The 10,347-nt window shown below is 33.9% G+C and overlaps 1 pseudogene across 1 annotated transcript; it reads left to right on the top strand.

The window, feature by feature from the left end:
* LOC145642736 (syntaxin-71-like) lies at nucleotides 1-9,894 on the top strand (annotated as a pseudogene). The gene is made up of 11 exons (XR_014115715.1): nucleotides 1-40; nucleotides 219-314; nucleotides 829-919; nucleotides 1,748-1,918; nucleotides 2,087-2,131; nucleotides 2,249-2,317; nucleotides 2,508-2,840; nucleotides 3,207-3,385; nucleotides 4,056-4,172; nucleotides 8,419-8,473; nucleotides 9,404-9,894. The product of XR_014115715.1 is annotated as a syntaxin-71-like (transcript).
* The last annotated feature ends 453 nt before the right edge of the window (nucleotides 9,895-10,347 follow it).

The raw sequence follows: 10,347 nt of genomic DNA, 5'->3' as shown, positions 1-10,347 counted from the left end.
ATGGAGTTTCATTCTCTTCGGAACCCTATCTCAAATTCAGGTACAATATTTTAACTTTTTTATTTGATGTATTTTTGAGTATTTTTTGCATTTTTTTCCTTTGATCGATTAAGTTCGATTTGTTGGGGTTTAAGGCATATGATTTTCTGGATCATCTTGATTTGATCTAAGAATAATTTTGGTTATTTGTTTGGTATTACAATGTTTGTAATTTTTAGGGAAATTGATTCAGGCTAATACGAAATCATTGGAAGATCCGAAGGAAGTGACCAACAAAGTGTTCTTTGATGTTGAAATTGATGGTAAACCAGCTGGTAATTTCTCATCTCATTGGTATTATGTTTTTTTTTTCTGATTTACTTGATTTGCTTTAATTATTTTAGAAAGTTCGTTTTAAATTTTTTGTTCAATTTTATGTTTCTGGGGTTTTCTGTTTTTTTTTTTTTTTTGGGATTGAAGTTTTGGGTATTTTGTTTATAATCTGATTGATCAATAAAGGGGTGTTTTGATAATTGATTGGAATTAGGGTTTTTTAATGTTAAATTGGGAATTTTGTAATTCACTTGTAAAAAGTTTTGAACTTTTATTGAATTTTGAATTGAAAGGGGAAGTGTTAGTTTGTGGGGTTTACTGGGAATGTGTGAAATTTGTCAAATTATGATAGAATCTGGTGTTGGGAATTTAAAGTTTTAAGCTTTCATCAATGGGGCATGATGATTCTTTGTTTATTGATTGATACTGCATATCAGGTTTCTGCTCTTTCTTCTCTCATTGTCTGTTTTTGCTAGATTTAGGGTTTTGATTGAATTTGTGGTTGTTGAATTGGGGGAATTGTGGCGTTGAATGCTGAGATTCATCGAATTAAAGGTTGATTACTTGAAGAGAAGTGCCTAAGTTGCAGTGATTGGTTCAAAAAAGGGTGAGTAATTTTCTTCAATTTTGGTTTGTGATGCTACTGAATTTGATTTTATGCCGAATTTTGATTGACTTGTTGCCAATTTTGCCTTAATTTTGCTGGATCTGTGTTTACTTGGAACTTTGAAATGTAGGTAGTTTCTACTTGCAAATACATTAGAAAGACTAAATAGGTAGAAAAACAATGAATTATACTTTTTTTATTTTGTAGATTGAATGCGTGTTATGAATAAGTGTCGTTGAGTTTTAAGGTTCTGTTGATATCGTCGAAGTTATTTTTGACTATGTGTATGTGATGCTAATTTATTTGAGGTTGAATGCATAGGTGGATCAGCATTTTTAGGTTGGGTAGGGCGTAAAGCTGTAAACTATAGAGCTTTTTCAAAGAATTAGGAGAAGAAAATTCCTGAAGAGAAATAAGGGAAAAAAGCCAAAGTAATTATTAATTAATATGAAAATGTATTCTATTTATCACATTAGAAAATATTTTTCAAAAAAATCCGTAAAGCTCTGAAATTAGTGTCAATAGAAGCAAATCGAGTAAAGCTACCACTATTAAGATTTGAATTATTGCATCAAACAAGAATCAAGTATGCTAACCCATTTTTTCTGTAAAACGACACATTCAATACTTTTTATAGATGTTCTGGGCAGTGAGGCGAGTTGTGGCCTGGATTAGCCCGCTCCTAGATTTGCCCGTGGTTGAATGGTGGAAGACAATGTATTTTGATTCTAATCAAAGCCATTGTATCTTGCATTTTGTCTCTTTTTTTTCCCTTTTCTTTTTACATTGCAATTTGAGTGCTTATTTAGTTATTCTTATGTAATGCAGGTGAAAGGGCTTTCAATTGAGGAACTTTCCGCTCGTAATGATTTAGTCCTTGCTTAGCCTGATAGAATTCAGTCCATACCAGATGGAACCCCTGCAGCTAAAAAGAATGGGGGTTGGACATCTGGTTGGACTTCTTCAGCTACTCGCCAAGAGATAAAATTTGATTCAGGTGTGTGTTTGAATTTATTTGCGCTGCATTTTGGAAAGTAAGCCTACGTTTGTTAGTGTTAGGGTTGACGCTTGAAAGTACTTATGGGACTAATATAATTTATTGCGTTTTTTTTTCTATAAATGGTAGATGGGAGATTTGATGATGAGTAACTACGGGAGACTGAACAGTCCAGTCAATTTAAGCAAGAGTATGAAATGAGAAAAATCAAGCAGGTGAATTTGCACAAAGCTCCCATTTCTAACTCTAAACTTTCAGTTGGAATTTGTGTTCTTTCTTGCATGTCCATGTGTTTTAATCCTTACTATATGGAAATATTCTTATATTGTTAGGATCTAGGTCTGGATGTGATAGCAGAAGGTTTGGACACTTTGAAAAACATGGCACACGATATGAACGAGGTTTTCCATCTTTTGTACCCTTCCTTTGATAAATTTAAAATAAGTATTCTGTTTTGATTTTGATGTCATCCTGTGCTTTTTGGATGATAGTTTACTTTTTGCGATTTGTTAGTTTGTTGGGTTTATAAACAATAATCTTGGGTTTGCGATTTCAGTTTTGTTTGATCTACGGTTTGTCTTTGATTATCAGGTTTAATGTTCTGCGTTTTGCTGGAGGCTGCTGTTGCTTTGGCTGGGGGGCATAGAAGAAGTCATTCGGAGGAAAATGTTTGAATTGAGTTGTAAATTAAGAAATTTGATGGTTACTGAAGCAAACGATGATGGGTTAGTGGCTGAGATTGCAGTTGAGAAAGCTGTGGTTAATGGGGATGTTTTGGTAATAGAGAATTGTGAGAGTGAAGATTTCTATGACCGGAAGAAATCTATGAGTTTTTCGGCTTCTGCTGATAGCGAGGATTATGGCTGTGAGAGGTCGGCTAGGGTAATACTCCCATGGGAGGAGAGTTTTATGATGTTTGGGAAGGTAAATTTTTATTTTTTTGAATATTTTCATCAAATTATTTGGTTTTGGTATTTGATTCTGTTTTATTGGGCATGTTGTGGTGTAGTACTATAGAATTAGCATTATCTTATGACACTACTTTGTTTAGTTTAGTAATGCAAAGGTAGAGAAGGGAGAAATGATAAAATGGGGTGTAAAGATTGGTCCCACTGGTTTGCTTTTGGTGAATTTAGAAATGTATACAGTTGCATCTCTTCAAGATGCAACTTGACAGCTTTAGTCAAGAAAATATTGTTGTGAAGGCGCAGTGGCTTACTTGGTCATGTGAATTGTGTTCCCTCAATTATTCGCAGCGTCCACTAACACCTAATCTCTTTTAGTTGCCAGCCTGCTCTGCAACTTTCTACTAGCAGAGAGAGGAATGCGTTCAGCCAATTGCTCTCCAATTTCGTACCCAATGCAGCCACAACAATTGATGTACAATAGAAAGGAGATGAATAACCATGACAACTCAGTGTACTCGGCGATTTGATCATGATGCTTTCTAATGTTGCTCTGCCACCTCGGTAATTTTTCATGTTATTGTTTATATCAGTGATGCTTTTGCAAGTACTTTTTCGATGCTTTGAAAATGACGCAAATTGCAAATTAGGCTTTAGCTTTAAGGGTCAATTATACTAGATGTATCACGGTTTATTTTTTCTTGTTTAAAAGGAATTTTTGATTGTTACAACAATTAAAACTCCGAATTTAGGAATGTTTATTATAGTTGTTTTGCTGCTAATGTGCCATGAGCTGTTATTGTCAATATCTGTGTATTATGCAATTTAATATCAAATTCAGATGTATGAGGTTTTGACGTGTTCATATAATATTATTTGATTAGATAGAAATTGCTAGACGACTAGCGGATCAATAATTATTTAGCTTTTGATTGGACTATTATCATTGTGTTAAGTTGTGAAATTGGAACTATTAACTCTTGTTTTAAATGCTTTGTTCTTGTAAACCTTTATTCGGGAAAGTGAGTGATTTTGTCTGTTCAATTAAATGTTACTGAATTGTTATATTATTCTTGTTGATTGCCATATTCCTAGCATGAAGTGACCACATAAAGAGCAAGTTTGTGCAGGGAAAATGGGAAATCAACCCCCAAAGTCCCAATACATATCTATATTATATAAGCTTCTTCCTTTTTCTTTTATTCTGACCTCTGTGTGCCTAAAAAACTTGTAGACTGATCCTGAACTGCTCAAGCCATATCTGGGAATGATCTAAATTGACTAGAGGAGATTTTTGCTGCAACTCCATCATCAAAAGACAGCATTGAGGCAAAAAGAAGATGAGGAACTTGTAAGTATCCTCTCTTTGTAGCTATCTTCAACTATAATGTCAATTCATGTGAGAGACAGAGCATCTATTCCTGTAATTCATCATTTGGTGTTCTTTTGGTAAAAACCAATAATGGATCATTGCTCCATGCTGCCTGGATGTATAAATTTGTCTTGATATTACTCTGTTTGGAATTACAGTCAAGTATATTATTTTGGGGTGCTAAGAAAGATATGTCACATGCCCTAAAATAGAATAAGACTGGTTAGATTTCCAATGTCGACTTCAAATGAACTTTAATGGTGTTTGAACTTCAAATGGCAATTTTTAAATATGAAGGTTTAGGACTTTGATTATGCAATATTTAGCATTTGCTTGACTTTAATTATGCAATAGACGAATGGTATTTCTAAGAAGATTATATGCTTCAAAGTGCAACACCAGAAACAGGTTCATCTAAAAATATACAGATTTAACTTTCAGAAAGTGCATAAACCAAAATGCAGGATTGCATTAAAACAACATCCAATACTGCAGTCAACAATAACACCTAATCTTTCTCCGAATTCAGTCATCAAAATCTATGTATACAAACAGCATCACCTAAATCATAGGTCTATTTCCCCTGTTCAGTAGTTGCTAGAAACTAAAATTGTGCAGTTATCAAAGGGTTTAAACATCCAAGAAACTTGAGCAAACTTTTCAGCAGCATTCATCTTGTGTGTGCTTCACTTTCTTATTTTAAGTATGTTTTGCATTGATTTTCAAAGGTCGTACATTGTTAGGGAGAAAGTTTGCTTTCATAATAAAACAATAAGGCAATCAATCTGATATGGCTGGTGTTGATTTTAGTTAGCTTAGGTTACGTGATTATTATAGCACCTTTGATGATTCGCCATTGCAACTCCACACAACTTAAGCAATGTTTCTAAGGGAATTCTAACTGGTTCTCTCATGGTATCATCTCATCATAAAAAGTTGGTATTAGGGTGTCAGTTATTAATTTATGGTAGGATTTACTCATTCAAGTTGATACCATAATCTTTTTTCAAAGCTTACTTATCTTGTCTTCCTAAATTTGCTAGCTTGTACAAATCCCTGTTTTCAATAATTCTTATCAACGGCTCGATCTTTTCCCTGTGATTTCTATGTTGATTGTGGGTGTGTGAGTCCAGAGTATGAGTCCATTACAGTTCCTTGCTATGAGAATTGCTACCAACTCATGTTTGTTTAGAATTTGCATAATTGAAATAGTTGTCACCAATTAGTATTTGATGTTCATTTAATGAGAGTTAGAGGTAGTAGCCATTTATTTGATTGCATGTTTTAATAATCTTGATTATTTGTAATTAGGTTAATGTTCATCAGTAATTTATTTTCCAGTAATATGATTCTTCTAAGTTGGATTATTGTACTGATGATCAAACTGATTTTATTTCAATAAGTTAAGACCACCTGCAAAGTAAATCAAACGAATATTCTCCGTTTTTGTAACAACTACTATGATTTTATTTTATTTTATGACTGATTCAGTATTTGGTGTTGTACAGATGTGTCAACTACTATGATTGTTCAGATAGGGCCAGTGGTTGATTTTTTTATTGCTAATCAGAATGTTAGCTAGGGATCCCTATTCCATTGACTGGAATAAGGTATCGACCTTTTCTGTGCTGCAAGCAGTTTGTAAAAATGTTTGATTCAAAGTATGCTAAAATAGCGGTTGGTCTTTTAATAAAGAGTCAGTTTATATAAAATAATACTACATCAGTAGTTGGTGGTAGTTATAACTTAGCTTTGTAAGTTGTAACTTTCTCTTTTCGGTAATAAAATCTTATTTTCCAAAAAAAAAAAAAAAATACTACATCAGTACAGTCCATCATATAATTTAAGGTTGTTAACTTAATCTGGGGATAAACAATTACAGAGTTTTTAGTTTAAATAAACATATTAGATCATAAATGAGGTTATAAAAGTGGGGGTAAAGAGAGATAAGAGAGAGAGAGAGAGAGAGAGAGAGAGAGAGAGAGAGAGAGAGAGAGATCATGTAAGAACGGACTTTTTAGAAGTGTTAGAATTGGAAGCTAGCAGGAGAGGTAGGGTAAGGAGAAAGCAGGTTGGAAAATCAAATTTCTGGGTTGATTTTTATTAGGAAAAATGGAAAACAATAATCCCACCTTTACCATTTTTGCTCAAAACAATCCCACCTTTGACTAATCTGGAAACAATCCTACCTTTAATACTCATCTGCTTAAAATAGTCCCTTTTACCCTTAACCTGTTCAACAGGTTATTTTATTTAATTTTATTTTTAACTTTTGAAATTTCTCTTCCCACTTCTTTCTTAACCACCATTATCACCACCAACCACCACCCTGACCCCCACCACCCCCTTTCATCTGACCTCAACACCACACCATGACCCCCTCACTTGAACCCAGCCAGGCCGGGCAGCCCTCCCTGAAAACGCTATCCCGATTCCTGAAAACACCAAACCCCACCCCCTCTCACCTGACCCAGCAAAATGAAAATGAGACGCCATTGTTGAGTGCTTCAAAGGAGGGGAAAGAGAGAGAGAGAGAGAGCAGTTTGAGAGATGGGAAAGGTGAATTGATTGATTTTCGATTCTTAATCTTAGTTACTGTTGTTTGAATTTGATACTAGTATTTAATATTACGAATTGAAAATTGTTGGTGTTAATGAGATATGTTCCAAGTTTCTAATTGTTAATTACATATGCCCAATTGTTGCTAATCTGAAGTTTTAGTTGTAAAAAGGAAAATCTTGGTTTGTGGAATCTACTCAATTTACAGTAGAATTTCGGTGATGAAATCACATTTCAATTTTGTTTTTTTTGGAAATTATAGAAAAGATGAAGGAATGGACAACAGATTAAATTTGTTGAAAAAAAACAAAGGACAATAGATTAATACTAGTATATTTTTGGATTTCAATTTCTGCTCTAAACATATTGTATCGAACAAGATTGGGGATGAGCATTATCGTACTCAGTCACCCTTCGTTTGCCTTACCTACTGACGGGGAAATGGTTGGAGTTTGAATTTTGGTGATTGGTCAGTCTGGGAGTGACGGGGAAGGCGAGTTGATTCCGGCAGGGAAGATTTCAGGTTGGTGTTTCGACAGGGGTAAAGGGGTTGGTTTTTTTATTTATTTTATTTTATTTATAAATAGTTATATATTTGTTATTATTTTTTATTTTAACATAAGACCAATAAAAAGGTAACACGTGGCAAGTCACCTCCCAAACAAGTTATCAATTTCACAAACCGGTAAAAGGATTGTTTTGAGCAGATGAGAATCAAAGGTGGGATTATTTCCAGATTTCGAAAAGGTGGGATTGTTTTGAGCAAAAATGGCAAAGGTGGGATTATTAGTTTCCATTTTTCCTTTTTATTATTCTAAAATTTGTTTTTATTTTTAAATGTAATTGTTGCAATTGCTTTTATGATCATGTTTTGGTGTAGTTTTTGGATTATTTTGGACTGATTTGGATATGATCTTTGATAATTGAAGTTGGTAATATTTTTATTTTGATTTTCTAGGTTGACTTTGATCATTGATAATTGAAGTTGTTCGTTCTCCATCAGTGAAACTGGATCTCTTCCGCTCATTTCCAACTTTCTCTCCTATTCTCCTCCTCTCACTTTCACTTTATTGACATACTCCATTCAAGCATACTCGGAGTTTTCCAAGCGGCTTATCCGCTTATGTTCTTTCTCCTCCATTGAGATCCAAGGCCACTTTCATCATGCCCTACAATAATAATCTTTTTTCCTTTACTTTCTTCTTTGAGAAATTGAGCTGAAATTTGTTCTCGTAAAATTGTTATTTCGATGTTTATTGCTTTGTACATGAAGACTCCTTAGGCTATCTCTAACTGGTATAAAATTTAAGGAGAGATTTCACTCACTCAAGTAGGCGTTTGCATAATATATTGCTTTAACCTGCATTTCTACTTTCTTATCTGACGTTTTTTTCTTTGTAGTTTAGGGTTAGTTGGAAGAGAGAAAAAGGGAAGGAGGGAGAGAGCAAGTGCGTTCTGGCTATGAGTAGTGATAAAGTAGGGTTTATCTGTGATTGGTAGTTGATTAGTATATTGTTGCTTGTTACTGCAAGAATCCTGGCTTAGTAAATTATGATGTCTCTTATGCTTATGTTTTTTTATCAGATTTGTCATAATTATTATCTTCTGCTTTTGATTTTGCTGTTTTCCTTTTGATTTTGTGTATGATTATTCCCGGGTATCGCAGATTTGACCTTTGCAATCAGTAAAGATGGCGTCATTTGGGATGGATGATAGAAAAAGTAAGTGGATACTTCTTTTTTTGGATATAAATTGCTGTTAATATTTATACTCTTTAAGAATTTTAAATTGATGTTACTGAATTAGCTTTAGCTATTATATTTAAATCATGTTTATGCAAATTGGGATGGTGCTGAGATTGTGAATTAGATTAATGGCGGATTGGTGTTAATTGAGTTTGAGTACAACTCAAATTGCTATTAATTGAGTTAATTGTTGCTATTGTTTTTATATTATGCTTATGTGATTTGGTATGCTGCTAAGATTTTGAATTCAATATTGCGGTGGATAGTGGCAGTGAATTGTGGCAATGAATTGGGTGTGACTATCACTCTAATTGCTGTTTTTTGAGTTGATTTCAAATCATGCTTGTGTGATTTCGGATGCCCGATAACTTGGTGGATCATGGTGGTAAATTGGGTTTGAGTTTCTGGATTTTTTCCATAGTTCCTTATCACAAATGGAGAATTAAGGACCATATTAGGAGGAACTGAGGAAGGGATTGTTGTTTGCAACTCTTTATTAACTGCTTGCTGCTGTTATGTAAATTCAACTTGGGACAGGAATTTAGTTTTGGAAAGGACTGCAGACCTTTGGGTCAAACCTGTTGATCTCTTTGCTGATTATGATCTAAATTGTCAAAGCAAGACTATAGGTTTGTGTTCAAAATCCAAACTTGGGGACAACAGTCCTAACCAAGTGATAAATTTACAAATCATGTGTTTTCAATTAAGACTTTAGAATGACAATTCCATGGGGAGGGATATCATAGAACTGAGCTTTTTACTACTTGGTGCTATGTATCAATTGGCCGTGCACTTATCTTCCTGTATATTTTGGAGATGCTAGAAGTCGTGAGGTACAACAAATTTCCAAGCTATTCAAGCTTGTTGCATAATCTCATTTTAAAAACTATAATATTTTGTGTTTAGGTACTTCATAAGGTTGGGGCTGAAAGAGCTTGTGCTGCAGCAATAACATTGGACACACCTGGACTCCTGGTGCAAATTATAGAACTGTTTAGGCTTTGAGCAAGCACAACCCTTGACCAATGATCTGCCAGTCTGCCACTGTTAAGCTTGACCAATTTCACCAGGTGGACTTGTTTGGAATAAGAAACTACAATAATTCAATATATAGACATTGGTTGCTTATCTCTTATTTACTTGGACTTTATGGAACTCAAATTCTGAGCTCTTTATATTATATTTTGTCCATAAGAACAGCTGGGATTGTTTTTGTATACTAATATTTGGCTTTGATTTCTATGGAAGTTAATTCTATATACAAGGAATTAGGTTCTGATTATTTAATAGACTAGGGTGGCCTCGACATGGCTAGCCAATGCGGAGAAGTTATCAAGGCTTGTCTTTGTACTTAAGATTTTAGCTTGTACATAATTATGATTAATAAGCATTTTGCACGTAAAATGTCTTATGCAATCTTTAAATACCTTGAAACTGGTAAGAATTAATACAATGAACCTTTAGAAAGAGTAATAATAGACTATTAAGTTCAAAATCATATATCCTTAACCTTTTCTTATGTATTTTAAAGAGTAAAAAATAGCATTTACATGCTTTTCTTATAGTCTAGATGATTCTCTAGAATATTTGATACATATTACAAGCTGAAAAACAAAGAGAAACAGATAGGAATAATGAAATTTTGCATCAATTTGTTCTTGGGTACCCTATGAGTAGTTAGGACTCTCAGGTGTTAAATTTTAGTTTTGAGTTTGGATTTTGCTCTAGTCCAATGCAACGTACATTGATACTTAGTATTGCTGTTAAGTCTAATATGATCATCTAATACTCCCTCCGTTTTTAAATACTTGCTCCATTTCTCCATGCGCGGAGTTTTAGGAGAAATTGGA

The sequence above is a fragment of the Chenopodium album genome, chromosome 8 (assembly GCF_948465745.1).
Source record: "Chenopodium album chromosome 8, dcCheAlbu1.1, whole genome shotgun sequence".
Lineage (NCBI taxonomy): Eukaryota > Viridiplantae > Streptophyta > Magnoliopsida > Caryophyllales > Amaranthaceae > Chenopodium > Chenopodium album.
This window is presented reverse-complemented; position numbering and strand designations above follow the sequence as displayed.